Source organism: Caretta caretta, chromosome 2 (genome assembly GCF_965140235.1).
Source record: "Caretta caretta isolate rCarCar2 chromosome 2, rCarCar1.hap1, whole genome shotgun sequence".
NCBI lineage: Eukaryota > Metazoa > Chordata > Testudines > Cheloniidae > Caretta > Caretta caretta.
The window spans coordinates 135812139-135830395 of record NC_134207.1 but is presented as its reverse complement, the minus strand read 5'-3'; the positions used below and the strand labels follow the sequence as shown (position 1 = coordinate 135830395).

At 41.8% G+C, this 18257-nt stretch overlaps 1 long non-coding RNA gene across 1 annotated transcript in view; it reads left to right on the top strand.

Annotated features, from left to right (window-relative positions):
* LOC142071109 (uncharacterized) overlaps positions 1-16510 on the top strand; it is a 59157-nt gene extending 42647 nt beyond the window's left edge. Inside the window, exon 3 of the long non-coding RNA XR_012667083.1 lies at positions 16090-16510. This is a non-coding gene — a long non-coding RNA (uncharacterized LOC142071109). The remainder of the gene's footprint in view (positions 1-16089) is intronic.
* Positions 16511-18257: the final 1747 nt, after the last annotated feature.

The window sequence follows — 18257 nt, the reverse complement described above, 5'->3', positions numbered from 1 at the left end:
TTTATGCTCCTTTCTAGTTTCCTTAGTAGGATTTGACCTCAACTTTTTAAAGGACCTCTTCTTTTGCCTCTGATCACCTCTTTTATTCTGTTTAGCTGTGCTATGAGGATAAACTGGCATGTGAAGTTTTGCATGCAAGAGGGGGGAAAATGTCTGTCTGTTGCAATACAGATTAAAAAACTATTGGTTTGCATTGCAGGAAGTAAATGTGAATGCTATTCACTTTATTACATTTCTAAACTTACTTGCCAAGATGACTTCCATGTAATCCATAATTTTAGTTACTAAAGGATCTCAGAAAAACTACTGTGAAAATCTATATAACAAGACCAACATTCACAAGAATATTATTTATCAACAGATGTATCTGAAAGCACTTCTTGTATATGTACATGTTTCTATAATTGCTTCACCTGTCAGTGGGATGGAACACAGCAACTGTTTAACCATGCACAAAAACAAATACTAAATGCCTCAGGACTGAGAGAGAATATTGTAGTGTATCCAGTTGCAATTATTTGAATATACAGTATCTTTCCATTGTTTGCCATGACACCACCCAATCCAGGCCTATTGATTTATGTCTGATCTGCTTTAGTTGCCTAATATTTTTAGAGACTCAGTAGTTTTACTGAGTCCCTTCCTTCTCCTGCCATTTACACTAGAATTGTCTGTGCTGCTAAATTTTTTTTCTGGAATCACCTTTGCTAGCTAACTCCTGAGGGTTGCCAGTAAGTGAATTCCCCTTACACTCCCACTAGTTTTGCTTGCCCCTGAATCCATATGCAGGTCTGTCTGTCTGTCTCTCTGTCATTTGGATCATCCAAACAATGGTTGTGGTGTTGGAGTAGTCCTTGTGTTACTGACACACATGAGCTTGATGCAACTCTTTGCATGTGCAGCCTTCCCTTTCATCTCTTGTCTCTGTCATTAGGTAGGGTTACCATATTTGAACATTCAAAAAAGAGGATACTCCATGGGGAGGGATATTTGCTCTCGCCCCCATTCCAACGCCTCCCCCAAAGTCTCCGCCCCCTCCCTGCCCCATTGGACCCCTTCCCCAAATCCCCGCCCCAGCCCGGCCTCCTCCCCTGAGCATGCTGCGTTCCACCTCCTCCCGCCTCCCTCCCAGCCACGTGAAACAGCTGTTTTGCGGTGCAAGCGCTGGGAGCTAGAGGGGAAAAGCGGGCACTTTCTTTCTCGAATGATCAACATTCACTCTCTTTCTTGAATGATCAACTCTTCTTTGGGGGGAAAATAATAGTGGCAAAATCCCAGACGTTTTTAGATATTTAAAAATTCCTTCCGGGCAGCGATTTAAGACCCAAAAGCCGGATATGTCAGGGAAAATACGGACGTATGGTAACCCTATCATTAGATGCTGATTTAGGTGCTCATTAATATGTATCATGTTCATAGAACCAATCTTTTAGTTCATCAGTAGTCCTATTTTGCTTCCTGTCACTACTGTTTAGTTTGTTCTGTCACCTTTTCCACTACTGCTGGCTTCAAATGTTTATTTACTGTAGGCAGGGTGTGTGTGATGGGACACAAGACCTTGCCCATGCTTTCTGTTGGTGTATTTCTCCAGTCCAGTTATAATCGATGGAGCTTTATTATCTCCATGTGCCTTTCTTAAATAGCTTCCTGGCAATCTTGACAGCAGTTTCTGCTTTGCTATTATATTGGCCATGATCTGAGAAGGGTGTGATACGTGCAAATTTTGCTGATACTGCAAACTATGAAAATTCTTGATGGGCAAACTAACACCCATTATTTGTAATCAGTTTGTATGGAATGGAATTCCAATAACTTAAGTTTGGGGCAGAGGGTGTGTGTGTATGTACAAAATAATGGGGATATAAATCCAGGGCTAGTTTGCTCCCTGATATTTCATGCATTATGAGTTATTTACTAGGAGTTCCTTGCAGAGGCTGCATGGTTCACTTCACTGCTGATATTTGTGCATGTCTTGGGCCTAGCATAGTCATGCTTCAGCATCAGTCTAATTCAAATGTATGCAGGTTAGCATTTCAGGATGAATATCTCCAGGTATCTTGACCCTACTGTCTTATTTGTGTGTGGTGCGTAATTTCTGTTATTTCTAATGCTTTCAATTTTTGTTGAAGTTTCTCTGCTTGTTCACTGCTGCAGCATATATCAACAGACGGAGTAAGTTCCAACTCTTGACTGGCACATGTGTTCTGGTTTTATCATCTTTGGTACCTAAAACTATACAATCTCTACATTCATCTGTAAATGTGCCATATTTGCATGATGAGACTAACTGGTGCATCCTGGTTGCATATTGGTCTATAACTGCAGTTTAACTTTGATCAAATGTATTGACAATATATGCTATAAAAGGCATATATGAGCCCCTCCAGGTAGTGGTATTTCTCAGGAGGTGTTACACCTGAGTGATTTTGCCTAATCACCTCCGATTGTTCTTGGGGTATGTCTACACTGCATTTTAAAAAACTTACAGTAGTGAGTCTTAGAGTCCAGGTCTACAGACTTGCGCTTGCAGGGCTCATGCTACGAGGCTAAAAACAGCAGGGTAGACAGTGGAACTTGGGCTCTGAAACCCGCCCTCCTCCCTGAGCTCCAGATCCCAAGCGTAAGTGTCTACACAACTGTTTCTAGCACTGTAACACCAGTCCTGCAAGCCTGAGTCTGTAGACTCAGCCTCTGAGACTCACTGCTGCAAGTTTTAAAATGCAGTGTACATGTGCCCTGCATTCCTGGAGGGCTGTCGTCTCCCTCCCACTTGGAAATCTAATCCATGGCCCACAATGACACATTAACTTGATTCAATAGGGTTTGTCCAGGATATTGTAGGAAATTACCATGTCTGTCAAAGTTAGTTTACCTACTTCTGTTATTTACCATTACCAGCACTGGCTCTGAAGGTCTAATTTTAGACCCAGCAATCTCGAAACTGTCAATTTAAGTCAATACCAGGTATCTGAAATTACGTTTGAGGTGTTTTTTTTGTGGTGTGATTTGTAACAACGGTACATTTTCTTCCTCCTAGATTTCCCTCTCCACCCCAATAAAAGATGAACATTTCAGAAAATAGCAGCTGCAGCTACACTACCTCTCCTAGCATGACATTATGAGGGCTCTTAATTCTTGTGTGAAAGTGTATAAATCTGATGGCTTTGGGAAGAAATGTCTGTTTAGGGTGCATTAATGCACAATTTGATGCATTATGCCTTCCTCTGCAGCATCCAGAATTGGCCACTGTCAGAGACAGGATATTGCTCTAGATGCATGATTGGTCTGTCCAATGTGTCAGTTCTGTGTTTCTCTCTGTAGCAACGAGGAAGATACAAGGTGTTTTTTCCTGGGTCTGCAATTCGTTCAGCTCTTTCATGTATGTTTCACTTTACATAGCTCTGGAACAATATTGAGTTCAACAGCAAACATAGTTCATTAAGAATCCCTGCCAGAGGCATATAACCTCTCCTGCTTAAATCAGGAAAGAAAGGAAGAGGAGGTCAAAAGATGAAGCTCAAATATATCATTCATATTGCAGTATCAACACATTGTATAGTAGATTATACTACAGTTGTTAATGTATTGATTTTTCTACATGCCTAATATTTTTATCAGTATCCAGGACATATGAGGGAGATTGGTGAAGGGCAAAACGTTTCTCAGTACAGTAAAGGATAGAACCATATTTAACAGACCTTAAATTTTATTTGATTTCATGTCTCATGGGAAGCTAACTGGGTGATCTTTGCTTAGTGAGCTGTGGATGGTTGTCCATAACTATTTCCTCCATGCACAATTTAGTATGTGACTGGTAGTTCTTATGTTGAAAATCGAAAAGAAAATAAAAACAACTTCAGTACTACAAATCAGCAATCATGTCTCTGGATGCAGGACGACAAATTTTTCCATTTAGCTAATAGCACTTATTTCTTCCCAGGGATGATTGTTCATTAACTAAGGGCTCCTAACTGCCTCTTCCATGGAAAACTGCTGCTAAAATGCCCCAAGGTTGATTGTAGGAAGTGAAAGCCTCTGAAAGGGTGAAGAGGTTTGCAGTCTTGCAAGTGTGATAGAGGCAGGGCTGGCTCTAGGTTTTTTTTGCCTCCCCAAGCAAAAAAAAAAAATGACTGGAACGCCGCCCCTGGAACTGTGCCACCCCAAGCACGTGCTTGCTTTGCTGGTGCCTAGAGCTGGTCCTGGATAGAGGACATTTCCTGCAGATCCTAAATCGCCAAGCGAAAGTAGGACCTAAACCTGGGAAACGCCCTTCCCTCGCTGGCCGTCCCCTCTCTCCTGGCACTGGGCTTCTGAGGGAGCCAGGCTGTCACTGGCAGCACATCTGTGCCCTCCTGCCCACAGCTGCAAACAGGGGAGAGGTGCAGAGGGGTAGGTAGCACTTCATACGCAATTATCTGTCTCTTGATCCTGTCCCTGTTTATGGCATGTATAGTTAAAGAAAACAAATACAAATAAAATTACAAACACCAAATCAGTCCAAAAGAACCCCTAGCAGCTGAGAGCTTTAACTTGCATATGGTTAAGTGGGTCAATTTACCACAATTCCAATGGATAAATAATTCCTGTCAAACAGTCAGATTATGGTCACTCTTATCACTGATCTGCATGCTGTTTGTTTGTTCCCTTTTTCCACCCACTTGCAAGGAACTACAGGCTGGTTTAATCCCCCTAATGGTATGCAAAGGGAAGGCTTTGATTTACAGGGACATCTCCTCCACAGAGTTAGTTCATTATTGCTTTTAGAAAATGTCTCCAAGTGAGATGACCATTTCAGTTTATAAATAGTGTTAATAAAGTTCTGCAAGCAGATGAGCTGGACTTTTGTATTTTGACGCTTATTAAAAGGCAAGCCAGGATGAATTAGTATGCACCACTGAACTGTCTGGGTCTTATAATGGTGACATTATTGATTTTTAATGTAATCACACAGGATGACAGTTGGCACTGAAAGAAGATAAAGAATAAAAAGCTGGCATTTGCAGAGGAGCAACAGCATGACCAGTTTCAATAGCTCTGTGCAGACCTTTATGCTTGAGACATTGAGGGTGGGGTGAATAAAGGGGTCAGCATCTCCCTTCTCTTCTTTTGTGATTTATTTCCTTTAGACCTGTAAGGGCAAATCCAGCCATTTACTTGAATGACCTTACACCTGGGATGAACGTGGCTTCTCATGACCAAAGAATAATCTGTGTGTTTTGATTTGGACAAAAGCATCAGTAGCTTGACTTATATTTTTGGGAAAGGCTTTAGCTGAACCTAACTGCAGATGATGTTAACATGTAAACAAGTTGTGTGTGTCTGAGGGGGTGGGTAATCAAGTTTCTTCAAAATGGTGCATTTAGGTATTAGAATCAGAACTTTTATACAAGTTGAATACCGCTGATGTTGCGAATATTCTATGAACCGCTTTTTATTTAAGGACGCTCTTCACCTACCTGTGTATCCATACACACCTTGATCCTGGTCTCATTTAAACCAGCAAAAATGTGAAGTAACTCCACTGAAGACAGTGGAGTCACTCCAGTTTTACACTGGAGTAATCTGGGAACAGAATCAGCTCCACAGAGAGTGGGGTTTTTATGACATCATCATCTGTTAAAATTAGTGCTCTTTGCAGCGTTGAATTCTGGCACTGACCTCTCGCTATAATTGCTCCGTTTTTCATCCTGTGTCTATTACATTCTGAGAAATAGCAAGTATTACTGGCTCTTCCTAAGTTTTAATTGCCAGTTCATCAACTGCTAAGCATCTGTCTTAATATTACTGTGGAGCTGACTTGCATTAAAGCAGCCATTTGCCCTGTCAGCAAGGTGGCAATATTTCATGCAAGTGAATGGAGCACTGGTATGTTCACAGAAACTTGCTTAACCAAATGAAAGGAGCAAAAGAACTTTTATTCAGAGTCACTGGAGTCTTTTTTTTAGTGTCTTTTAACATGCAACTGAGACCATGAGGTAATTTCAGAAAATTCACGCTGAATTTTGCTGTGTTCCCCAAATCACCCTTTTTGCAGTATTTTTTTTTCTTTTCCCATTGTTAAGTAGCAGTTCTCAGACTTAGATGTTGGGCTTGCAAAAGTAAGTATAGAGTTTGAAAGTAAAGTGACCAAATGTCCCAATTTTATAGGGACAGTCATATTTAGGTGTTTGTCTTATATAGGTGCCTATTACCCCCCCCCCCCCATCCCCTGTCTGGATTTTTCACACTTGCTGTCTGGTCACCCTATCTGGAAGATCACTTCAGTTCTGGAAGTGAACTGAAGTGATCCAAGTGATCATACAAGTGATCCAGAGTTAGGAAACAACAGACATCAGATTGCTGAGGTAAATAAGTCACGGAGAGGACTTCCTACCTAGCTCATGCCTAACCTGAAGGAATTGGCAGTACTCCTGCATGCCGCTCTAGTTTAGGGAGGTGCCTGAGGGGTTCTCTTAAAGCTGTAAGACAGACATCCCAAACAGTGTACACACATGCATTCAGATGGTGAGTGCGATAGAAGTGAATGGTTTATTTGACTGATGTCCGCTAACCTAATTAAAACTAAAGAGAAAAATGGATGCTGATTTGAAGCAGTTCAGTCTGGCTTGTGTGCTGCATGTGGCTTTTTTTCTGGCCTGGTGGGCAGCTGGAGATAAAGATATTCCTACCTAGTTGGAAGGGGGTTTATGTCCTGGCTATTTAGGAGATGATTTACATGCTGTTTGGCAACTATCTTTCTTTTTATCACTGAATTCCCAAATCACTAAAACTTTTAATCCATAGCTCTGCTCTTCAGTTGATGCCTAGAAGGAAGCAGGCAAAACCAATCAGGTGGATTTCCATCCTCTTTCTCATTAAGATTTGTTTAAACTGCTCTTGATTACAACTTAATCAAGTCAATTCAATCAGGTCATGGATACAGAGTTTATGCCAACCTGTCTTGATATGGTGAACCTAAAGTTTCATACTTCTTTGCAAAATTACAATAAAAGATAAGTGTAGCTAGGAAGCCTCTCTCACCTATCTCCAAATGAGGATTTATTTGGTTTTGTACAGATCAGAAAGCAATGGCCTAACTCTCGCCTTGAATCTATTCTGAATTCCGTGGATCTTTGTAAAAGTTAATATCCTCCATAGATAAATTAGTAAATGAAAAAGGAAGCTTTGTCAGATCTAGGCTCGGAGAGCCCTGGAAGAATGTTCTGGACAGCTGACTGATGTCAAATATTGATTTATTATTGGTACTTATCTTTGAATTTAATTTATTTCAATCAATGGAGTTAGGCATAAAAATTGAGACCCCAGTGGTAAATCAGGGTCTTGGGGCCCAAATCCCCACAGGTGTTCAGGCATTTAACTTGGATACCTACAATAAGTCCATATTTAGGCTCCCAAACAGAGGTGCCGACTTCATGATTTCCCCAGTATGCTGGACCCCCGCTCTGCCCCAGGCCCTGCCCCCCGCTCCTCCCCCCCCTCCCCCGCACCTTCTGAATGCTGCTGAATAGCTGATTGTAGGCAGGAGGCACTGGAGGGAGGGGACGGAGCTCATCGGCAGGGCCCGCCAGCAGGTGGGAGGTGCTGGGGAAAGGGAAAGGAACTGATCTGCAGGGATGCCAGTGGGTGTTGAGAACCCACTAGTTGGCGCCTATGCTTCCACATAAGTGGAGCTGAGCATTTGCAACTGCTATTCGAGCTCTGAGAGCTCACTCAGCCCATCTGCAAATCAGGCCACTAATTGAATAGTCCAATTATGGATTTAGTTGCCTACTTGTTGCCCCAGTATGTTCAGTCCTGGATGACTATATGACTGTGCAAGGTCACATAAGAGGACTTTGACAGAGCACGGAATTGAACCCAGAACTCTTAGTTCCCAATCACTTTTCATCTCCACTACAACTAGGAAAAATTGTACAAGGCAGAGCAGGAAAGCTTAATGGGGGGCAAAACCCACTGCAGTTTGCACCTATTTCAGAGCCCAGTACTTTTTTTACATTCAGTGTTCAAACAGCACAGTTCAGCACACCCTGCAAAGCAGGCCTACTCCCATGCAATCTTCGAGAGAGGGACTAATGGAGTTGTTAGTTTTAAAATATTGTGCCTAATAAGTTTAATATTTTAAAAGTTCCTCTGCCATGCTAGTGTCTCTGTACACATTGTGTTACATTCTCATGATCCACAGGGACTCTTTGCTTATTGGGAAGGCTGTAAACCCTTAAGTATATCCTAAGCATGAATATTTGAATGACCAATCTTCCTCGCACTGTGCTATTTAAACTCTTTCCTCTCGCTCTCTCTCCTTTCTTCAACTGCCCAGGAAGGACGAGAGGCTTGGTTTGATTCATTCTAATAACCTTGAGAGATTCGGGGCAGCAATTTAATGAGACTGAGCAAATGGAAAAGAGGAGGAGGATGAAAAAGATGATCAGATAACTGGGGATATTCACAGGAGCTTCCTGTCACATTGATAGCCAGCAGGGATTAATGCTTCAAATACCCCTGGGGTTGATGGCTCCAAGCTGTGGAACAGTAAATGGTGGAAGATTCTGCAGTACGCGAGAAGAATTCATTAGGAGGGCAAACACAGAGCTGGAATGAAATGCTAATAAGGTCAAAATGACCATCAGCTCTTGTAATAGGTATTGTAAAAATGATATGCCTTGCTATATAATATAAAAAGGAGAAACCTCTCAAATGCTGCTTAAACATTTTAAATGTCACTACTGCCATTTAAATTTATTAATCAAGCTCTGTATCTTGAACAATCTCCCCCTTTCAAATGTTCACAAAGACACGGGTTTAGAAAGCTGCTAGACATGTGTGGGCAGCAGGGGCGGTGTTAATTTATACCTTCTTGACAAGAGGCTAACTGCATTCAGGTGACACTTCAGTGCTGTGAGAGGTAATTTCTTGCACTTGCCAATAAACATTTAATAAAATGGCTAATCAAAATAGGATTATTTCAGTCTAATGAATGAGCTAGTAAAATGCGTGAATGACTAATTTGGGGATTTAATTTTTTTTCACTTCACACCAAATCATTTACTACCTACAGCTGCCACCAATAGGAGTACAAATAGGTTTGGAAGTTTGTTTGTTCATTTAAATGTTTTATATATTTACTGTGTTTCACTTGTGTGGTGTTTGAGGGAAAGTATGACTCCACGATTGCGCCTGTTGACTTAACTGCAATAGAAAACATGTTTGTGTAGCACTTATTTTCCTGTCTGCGTTGCTAAATGCCTACATTTTTATTTGATATTGTTTTCAAGATTTCCCAGTGGATATAATTATTTTTAAATACAGCTAGAGTAGAATTTTCAAAAATGCCTGGCACTTAAGGCTTCTAAATCTCTTGGGCACCTCTGAAAATGTTACCTTTAGTGCACTTGCATTAGACCCTGTCCCGTGTTTGGCCACAAAAGTGGGATGGTGACTCTAATATAGATGCTAGACATGCAAGCTTCCTGCCAAAGTGATCCAATCCAGAGTGGGAGGGCCCAGGTGGCCATGGCCTCATCTCATTTAAAATTGGGAGGGCTATACCCCTGCTTTTTACCAGCTGTAAGGGTGAAGAAGTGAGGGGGGTCAGGGTCTTGGGAAGGGGGGGAGAAGTGGCACGGGAGTGGGGGCTCTGGGAGAAGGGGCAGTGCAAGAGTGGGGCCACGGTTCTCCACCACTCCCGTGAGGGACCACCTGTATGGGTAAGAAGGTAACTGAATTTTCATGCTCTTCAATTATGGGTCTCTCTGCTAAACCCCCAAGTCACTTAGCTGTCCAGGCCAGAATGGTGCATTTGAGGTACTGCATTGGGATTTGTGAAATCTGAGTTCAGTTCCTGGCTCTGTGTGAAAGTCACATAACCTCACTGTGCCTCAGTTCTCCAGCTACAAAAAGGGGATACCAGTGCTTCCCTATCTCACAGAAGTTTACACTGTGAGGATAAATACATTAGTGTTTCTGAAGTGTTCAGACCCCATGGTGCAGGGTGGGCACATAAGAACCTAACCAGATAACTTGTATAGTCTATGATATTTATCTAAAAGGACTAGCTAAACAATGCAGCAAGTGGAAAATGTAGCATGATGAAGTAGCCACAAGGCCTTCTCTTGCCACTTATTGTCTAGGCCTTTGGGTGTGGATCGTTTGCTTATTTAAGGGATGTATTCCTTAGGTAGAACGCAGACATTTCCTTATTTCCATGTGACCTTCAAACTTTCACAACTGGGGAAGCAGGCTGAGTGGGAAAGGGTCTTCCCTGTATTAAAGAGAAAGGTTACTGTACTGGTCACCAAGGAGTTTTTGGATTGTTGGGGTACACTAGATCTTTTTTTTCTGGGGAGCCAATAAGAGTCCGAGATTTATAAATAAATGATGTTGTTTGAAACCTGCCAAATGGCATAACAAAAATAAAACGTTTTGCTTACTGATGCTGTATAAGCTAGGTTTGTGACCAGAGTGATGCAACCTGCTAGTCAGGCAATTCAGAATTGAGGATGGGTTGGAGAGAGAGGTGGACAACCCACTGCAGCAGTCAGTTTGAAGAAAAAATGGAGTATCTTGCTGAGAAGTTTAAGGCCACTGTGTGCCACAAATACATGGTCACGGTCAAGATGTTTACTATTTTTTTTTCCCTTTGCAATTCACAGAGAAATGGCACTTGGATCAGATTGGCAGGGCTGGCTTCAATCTTATTACCTCACACAACTGTACTCTCTTATGATGCACCAATTCTATATTTAACATTGTGATTGCTGACTGACTTTGGTTGGTTTAAATGCAAGTCCTTTGCCCAGCTACATAATTGATTAGTGACTGTCCTCTAATTTGTCAAACCATATCTGGATTTTCCAGGCGTGTTTTAATTAATGTTTGTTCTCATTGTGCAGGCAGGGTAAAAAAATAAAATGCAACTCTCATTACCTCCACACTATTTTTTAAAGTGCTAATTGGCTTTGCTTGCTACTATGTCACTGAAATATGGCATGTTTTGATCTTTGCCCTTTTTTAAAGCTTTTAGGAATCATTAATTTTAAATGATCCTCCTATTTCACTTAAGCTACATAACTACCCCGAGGAGCTGTAGAAGCCCTCAAATCCATAACGATAGGCACTAGACAGGAATGACTTACAGGATGTGCATCTTTCCCACTACCTACTAGGCTGAGCCCTTTGCATTCTAGTGCTTGCTAATACATTTGGTGCATACCTCTCCTCTTCTCTTATGTTGTATTCATGTAGGAGAAAGGGGTACCACTGAACCCTCTGACTCACCAGCCTGGGCTCCCTCTCAGCACTGTGCTGCTGTGACAAGCCATTTGCATAGGCTGGGACAAACCCAGCTACAGTTACATGCAGGCTGACCAGCCACTGCATGAACCAACAATAAGGCTACAGCCAAAATAACCCCCAGTCCAGGACCCCAGAGCTGTATCATCCTGCCCTGAGTGAAACCCCAATCACTACAACTTTATTATCCTGTTATTCCTCTCCACGTTGAGGGAGAGGCAATGCACACTTCTTGAAACCAAGATGAGATTTTCCCCAGACACTTCAGTCAAAGGCACACTGGTTTAGATTAAAACATAAAACTGTATTAACTACAAAAAGATAGCCTTTAAGTAATTATAAGTGATAGCAAAGAGATCAAAGCAGATTACCTAGCAAATAAACAAAACCACAAACTACACCTAAGCTACTAGACCGATTGAATATGAATTAGCATTTCTCACCCTGACTGATGATACAAACAGGCTTGCAGAGTCTCCAGGCACAAGCTTCACTTGCTTTGCAGCTTGGGCTCCTCATCCCCATTCCAAGTCCTTTTCTTTCTGAGCTTCTTTCAGGTATTCAGTTGTGGGGGAGGGAAGAGCAACAGACAATGGCACTCCCTGCCTTATATAGCTTTAGCATTGGGCAGGCACCCTTTGTTCCAAAAACAGTTCCCAGCCCAGTTGGTGGGAAAATACAGGCCCCCAAAATAGGCTGGTCACATGCCCTTGCAGAGTCATAGCAGCCATTACTTAACAGGCTGGCCTAAATATCCGCAGAAAGGCTCACTAGGTGGTGGTCGTGGGACGGGAGGGTAAGCTTCTCCTGAGGCCTATTGTTTTCCCTAATGGTCCTTTACCCTGAATGGGCCCTTCACAATAAGCTATTTAGACTGGAAGCATCTTGCCTAGTGCGTGTCACCCAGATGTGACTACATGTGAAATACAGATACATAGTCAATATTCATAACTTCAGATACAAAAATGATACATGCATACAAATAGGATAATCACATTCAGCAAATCATAATTTACCTTACATGCCCCATCTTGTACAAAATGCATCATAATTAATACCATAATCATATAATAATATAACTATGAAGAATATGGGGTGCATGTCCCAAGTGGAGTTACCTTTGTGATCCTAGCAAGGCATGTATAGTGGCATAAAGTTGGAAGCGGGGTTACAGCGTACACAGTGAGATGGGTGGCAGTAGTAATATAAAATGTAATGTTTACTTGTAGCAAAAAGGTTAACACTAGGGTGACGAGAGCAAGTGTGGAAAATCAGGACACCTTCTTTCAGGGAGGGAAGGGGGGATAGTTGCATATATCAGACAAATCCCCTACTATCGGAACATCTGGTCACCCTAGTTAATACAGACACAGAGTAGATGTTCTCATTGTCTGGCTAAACCTTTTAAAAATCCTCCTCAGTTCTTGCCCTTCGTGATATCTTATGGAAATCAGTTTCCTGGGCCAATTATGCAGTATTAGAAAAAGGGGACAGCTGTTCAATATACTGTTTTTTTTAATATTTGCTGCCTTTCTGTTTCAGTTAATATCTTGTCACTTCATTATTAGAAATAGTAAAGAGGAATACCTGTCGGATTCATACATTCTCAATACCATTCTCTATTTTTATATTTCAGTTGTGACCTCCTATTACTTATCTTCCGTATAAACTAAACAGGCCCCAGCTCCTTGGTGTGGAAGTTTCCATAACTTTTCGATCTTGTTACCTGTCTTGCAAGCCCTTCTATTAATGCTATTTCCCTTTTTGAGACGGGTGATCAGATTATAACACTAGTCCAGTTGAGGACGTTAGTCTTTGACATACATAATGGCATTAGATCTATAGTATTTTCTATACTATCCTTTATACCTCCTAATACTTGCATTGCATTTAGGCCACTGCTGTGCATTGAGCAGAAGTTTACATTGAATTGTTCACAATGATAAGTGGGTCTTTTTCCCTGAGTGGTTACAGTTAGTTTTGAAATGCAGCAATGTTGAGGAGAATCGCAGATTTATTCTTTTCAATGTGCACTACTACAGATTTGTTAATGAATTTCATCTACCATCCTGCTTCCTAGCCACCTCCTCAGAGCTTGGTAAAGTCCCTTTGAGTTTTCTCCAGTTGACTAACCTACGTAATTTTGTGCCAGCTGCAACTTTTGCCACTTCATTGCTCACCCCTTATTAGAGATCAAGAATATAGTTACCACCACCACCAGTTCTACTAATGACCCTTGTGGCACTCTCGTGTTAACTCTTTCCCATGTTGAAAATCATTTTATACGTATGCTTTCTCTGTCTCTTGACAGTACATGACTTGAGAGCATTCTGTTTCCTAAGCCTCTTGTGAGGGATTTTGTTAAAGATTTTTTTGAAAGTCTTCTATTAATTAATCCACAAAATAGTGGATAAGTAGATGTAATTTATGTAAAGCATTACAGTAGCTAAAAGGGGAATGATTTTCTTTTACAGAAGCTGTGTGATTTGTCCCTACCATGTCACTTGAGTCTATTTTTTATTATCCTTTTAACCACTTCTGCTAATGAAATAAGGCTTACGGACCTGTAATTCTCAAATAGGCCCTAGAACCATTTTTAAAGTACATTTTCTACCCTCCAGTTCTCCAGCATAGATGCTGATTGCATGTTTTTGCTAGCAGCCCACCTGGACTCCTTTGGAGCTCTTGGGTGCGTACTATCCAAGTCTGGTGCCCTGTTTCTTTTTTGTCACTTTGTTTCAGCACCACCCCTGACAATACCTCATTTTTATTAGCAGAAAAGAGTAGGTATCTCCCTAGCACCCTGAAGAAACAGATCAGTGTAACTGCAATTTCTTTACCTTCAGTTGCTCCTTTTGAATCTTTATTAAGCCATCAGCCCTACCAATCTTCTCATAAGTTTCCTGCTTCTGCTGTACTTAATGGAATTTTATGTCCTTGGCTATTTAGGTGGTCCTCCTTCACCTTCCTAATTTCCACCTTAAATTTATGTGCCAGAGCTTCTCTTCTACTCTTTTTCTATGGGCCCCTCCAGGGTTGAGTTTCCATTTTCAGAACAGTACACCTGCTGGGTTTGAACAGATTCTCAAACTTTGCCATTTACCATACACTGTTTTTTCTTCTTTCCTGTTTTGTTCAGGGGTATGCATGTCTTCCATGGCTCGAGCTCTAGCCTCAGTTTAAGGATTTTAATTTCCTTATGTTTGAGGATCTTTTTGACTAGCTTTGTTAGATGTATGACACTTTTTTTTTTGAAAGCTTTCCTCCCAGCTGTTACTTGCTCCCCTATCGGAAGAAAGCCCCCACTGCTTAACCATTCCAGAATTTCCCATCTTCCCACCCCCACCAGCCATCCATGGGAAATTCCCACCTAACATACCTGCTACTACTGGCCAGTCTGTGTCCCCTCTGCCTTAATCCCAGCTCTCTGAGCTTGCTGCTCACGGCTTTGAATGTGTTCTACCATCCAACTAACATTTTCTTCTCATTCCTACCCCTATGACAAGGCAAGATCCTGAACAGAGGAGGTGGGTCACGTGTGTTGTGCTGGGGACTCAGTGAGAGTTTCTGGAAGAAGAGCACCCTTCATGCAAGTGTCCCCACCACTACTAACTCCTATTGTGCATATCTCCAAAAGCCTTGGAAATTAGCTACTTCCTATGCTTTAAATCCCTGTGAAACAGACAGTTTCCTAAAGGTTAATGACACTTTAAACTAATGCACATGTTAAAGTACCCCCAGGTACTTAGATTTATGCTTAGTTACAATCAGCAATTATACATTAAACACCTAACATGCATAGAAGTGATATTGAACCATTATAAAACTGAACCTGAGCTCATTGCCAGGTTTGGTCATGTGTATCATTGGCCTCTTAAAGTCGTCTCCTGCAAGACAGCTCCTCCATAGTGGTAAGATGGCATGTTATAAATGGCTAAGGCCAGCGGATCACCGTGGAGCCATTTACTCTGTGTTCACATACACAAACTGTCCCTGGTTTGTGATACCCTCCTTGTGCTCAACACTGCTGCCCTAATGAGGCAAAACTTCCATATAACTAATGGGAGTGTTACTTGCTTCATCCTTTTCCTACTCCTGTATTTCCCCTTCTTTTCAATGTTTCTTTTGGGGCACAAACCATTATGCCCCCACTCCAGTTATTCTTTGTGGCTCTAAGGATAACAATTAGGGGAATGGGGTTGCTGTATCCTCTGCTGGCTGTCTACCAGCTCAAGAATCAAGTGGCAAATTCTTAAACTAACATGGTTAGTGTTTGGTTAACAATTAAAAAAAAAACCCAAAAAACATTGACCATTCCTGACCAGCTACAGTTACGCATAACTGGTTCCCTTTTTAATAAAGTGACAATGTCCACAGCCACATTTTCCGATACTAACTTGGCCAATTATTTAGGTCAGTTTTTCCAATTGGTGTTTATTCAAAATAGGAAAACTTGTAACTATCCTACACTACAGACTAAACATCAAAATTTCTTTAAAAACAATGTACAAGTTTCAAAACATAATTTTTACCATTTCCATTCATGGCTGGTGCTTAAATAGTATGGTGCTGATGGTCACTTGTCTAAAAACTTCGCTCACTAAAATTTGTATAAAAATAAAGAACTGACTGCTGAGAGGATGGCTTCCACTTTCCTGTTAACATCCAGAAAGTAAGGGGGATGGGCAGGTTCTTTATTCTGCAGTGAAACCTATGGGAAAGAATAGCTGGTTGAATACCATTTGTAGTCAAAGATTCAATATGTATCTTCCCAGTAAACAATTCTTTTATTTCTTTCAGATGCAGATGGGAAATCTGTGCCCAGTACCTCTAAGCAATGGTCCTTTCCTGGTTTGTTTCGGCTCACTACTTAACCACTCTGCATGTGGACCACTGCATTTTGGAAGTTGTGGTCCACACAGCTGCACTTCCATGTTAAAGGGGAGGGCTGAAAACATTTGGTGCAAGTATTTGATTAAAAAACAAACTAACAAATCTATTACGTGTAGAATATTAGATTAAAAAACACACCCCTAACTGGAGGTGGGCAAACTACAGCCTGCAGGCCCCTCCTGCCTGGCCCCTGAGCTCCTACCTGGGGAGGCTTGACCCCAGCCCCTCCCCTGCTGTTCCCTATCCCCCACAGCCTCAGCTCACCGCACTGTTGGTGCAGTGCTCTGGGCAGGGAGGCTGTGAGCTCCTGGGGCAGCACAGCTGCAGAGCCCAGCCTGACCTGGTGCTCTGTGCTGCATGGTTGGCTCCAGCCGGGTGGCACAGCTGCCTGTCCTGGTGCAGCCACGCTGCCAGGCAGCCTGGTAAGGGGACAGGGGAGTTTGGGGGGTGGGGAACACAGGCGTTGAATGGGGGGCAGGGGTGCCAGGGGCAGTCAAGGAAAAAGGGGGCAGGGGCCAGGCCATGTCTGACTGTTTGGGAAGGCACAGCCTCCCCTAACCGGCCCTCCATACAATTTCTGAAATCTGATGCAGCCCGCAGGCCAAAAAGTTTGCCCACCCCTGTCCCAAACCAATGTTATGTTGGAATACTAACCCTAGGCCTTCACAGCTGTGGGACTTCTCAAATAGTTGCATTGTTTTGGTTAAACAGAGATCCAACACTTCCATTCCTTCTGCCATGCTTTTGTGATTTTTGCTTTGTAAGTGTATGAAATGCGCAGGAACAGCATAAGATATTGCTGAATAATCATTCCATCTTTTGTACTTTAAATCAATTGACACTTGTAAAAATTACTTCTTAATGCTGCTTTAAAACTAGTCTATGCATTGCACTTAAATATTGAGACCAGTTTTGGTATCAACACTTCCAAAAATGTTGAAAAACTGGAAGGAATTTAGAGAAGTGACAGTATGATTGGATGACTGGAAAACATGCCTCTGAGAAAGACCTAAGCCTAATCTATTTAGGGCCTCAGAGAGAAGCTGAGGTGATTTGACCATGATCTAGCAGTAACTCCACAAGAAGATGATTGCTGATAGGGAACTCTTTAACCTAACAGAGAGAGAGAAATACATGCTAATGACTAAAGTCAAAGCTTGATAAATTTAATTTACTGTTAAAAATCCAAAGCAAAGGTCACCATTGGAACAATTTGCCCAAAGACGTAGTGGATTCTCCATCACTTAATCCTTAAAGCTAGAGTGGATATCTTTCCTAAAGTAATTTGTGGTTGAACTACAGCATTATGGGTGTGAGGCAGAAATTACCAGCTCCAGAGCTTGGATTATGTGAGAGATGGGAATAGTTGTGATCACCATAGTCATCTGCTCTGCCCTTCTCAGCAACGCTCAGAGAAAGACCTCCTTACTAGTTTGAATTTATTCTACAAAGGGGATATGTAGTGTAGCATATTTTAGGAGTGAGAATCTAAGATGCTATAACTTGCATTCTACTAGATCATAGGTTAGGGGGCAATCTACACAGCATGTAAGCAGATTTAAATTAAAATTAGGGGGCTCAATTCTGCATTAGCTTTCACCTTTTTCCTAGGTGTGGCCAGGGTCCCATGTAGTCACAACTGAGACACAATTCCCTTATGGTTGGGAAGATAACCTAAAGCTGGAACGTAACGCAAGCAGTGCTGTTAGACTAAAAAATAGCTGAAAACAGCCATGTAAAACACCCCCCCTGCCCCACCCTTCAATGATAAAAGGAACACTCAAATTTTATTTGGATTGCCAAAGGACCCTTCTGCTCTTGTGGATTATTTAAAGGGCTTCTGAGCACCACAGGTGCTGTGAGCCTAAAAACATGGTCTGGTGCTTCTCTGATACATTCCCATTACAAGCAACACATTTTGAAAATAGTGACATCTGTCCTGGCATATTAATTTGTAGCGAGCTTCTTTAAGCAAAAATTATAGCAAAGTGGAGTAGTATTCATGTAGTTTTTCAAAAAACATGAGATGGATACCACTAATTAATTTTCAGTGAAATTTACATTCCCAATAAACC